Below are 1,001 nucleotides of genomic sequence, written 5' to 3' on the forward strand. Positions count from 1 at the left end.
AATGAGTTGATAATGAACTGAAACTGAAATAACACTGCACAATTTCTCAGTTGAAAATTAAAAGCCCTTGGAGGCAAGTTTTAAAAACTTTTGGCCATGAAGTTTAATGCCTCCCTTAATATGCTCAAAAAAGAAGCAAGCATAATTATTTTAATTGAATGTATTATTTTTAATTGAACACACGTGAATTCAGCTTGTTTACCAAAATTTGGATACATTCAGGATTGTGAAAATTATATGTCTTAAATGTTGGAAAATCTCATCTGACCTGAAGAAGATCAGATTTCTGTAGGCATTATAAACTCTTCATGTTACAGAAGTTATCGCTGTGTTTTGCAGTAAAGCCTTCCACCACTCCCCCTTGTCATTGTGGCACACAAACCAGAAGAGAGCAGTTAAATGCAAATGCAGTTGTACTGAAAGTGTTTGAGCTCTCTTCTACAAGTGTGTGATGACAAAGCAAGCTGATGCACAGGAAGGTATGATGTGTCCTTGTAAGATATTATTCTGTTAACATCAGTGTCTCAAAGCTTGCTGGGGACACAGATGAACTTGTTCAAGTCCAGGCAAGTCCTGGGCAAAGGTTGATAAATCCTTTGTCTGGAGAACTTTGATGGACAAGGCCAGGGGTAAGGAGAGAGAGATAAGCTGCAGCTAAATAGCATGTGAAGCGGTCTTTTGTGTGGACTTATCTCCAGGAAGATGACTCTCAGGAGGTGCTGCACATCACTCTTATCCAAGAGCCCAGGAATGCCACGTTGCCAGAAAAAGAAGGATAAAAGAGGAATTGAAAACCATGAGGTTTTCTTGCAACAGATTCCTCGTGAAGGAGAACAGAGGTTTTTCTGGCAACAGATTCCTCATGAAGAAGAAGTTTCTGCCATGAGAAGCCTCACGACCTGCTTATCTCCCTCCCGGATTTGCTCTGCTTATCTCCCTCCTGGACTTGCTCTGCGCTCTACCACGATACTGAAGAAGAACAAAGGTATCTGCCATCAGAT

The sequence above is a fragment of the Meleagris gallopavo genome, chromosome 4 (genome assembly GCF_000146605.3).
Source record: "Meleagris gallopavo isolate NT-WF06-2002-E0010 breed Aviagen turkey brand Nicholas breeding stock chromosome 4, Turkey_5.1, whole genome shotgun sequence".
NCBI classification, from domain to species: domain Eukaryota; kingdom Metazoa; phylum Chordata; class Aves; order Galliformes; family Phasianidae; genus Meleagris; species Meleagris gallopavo.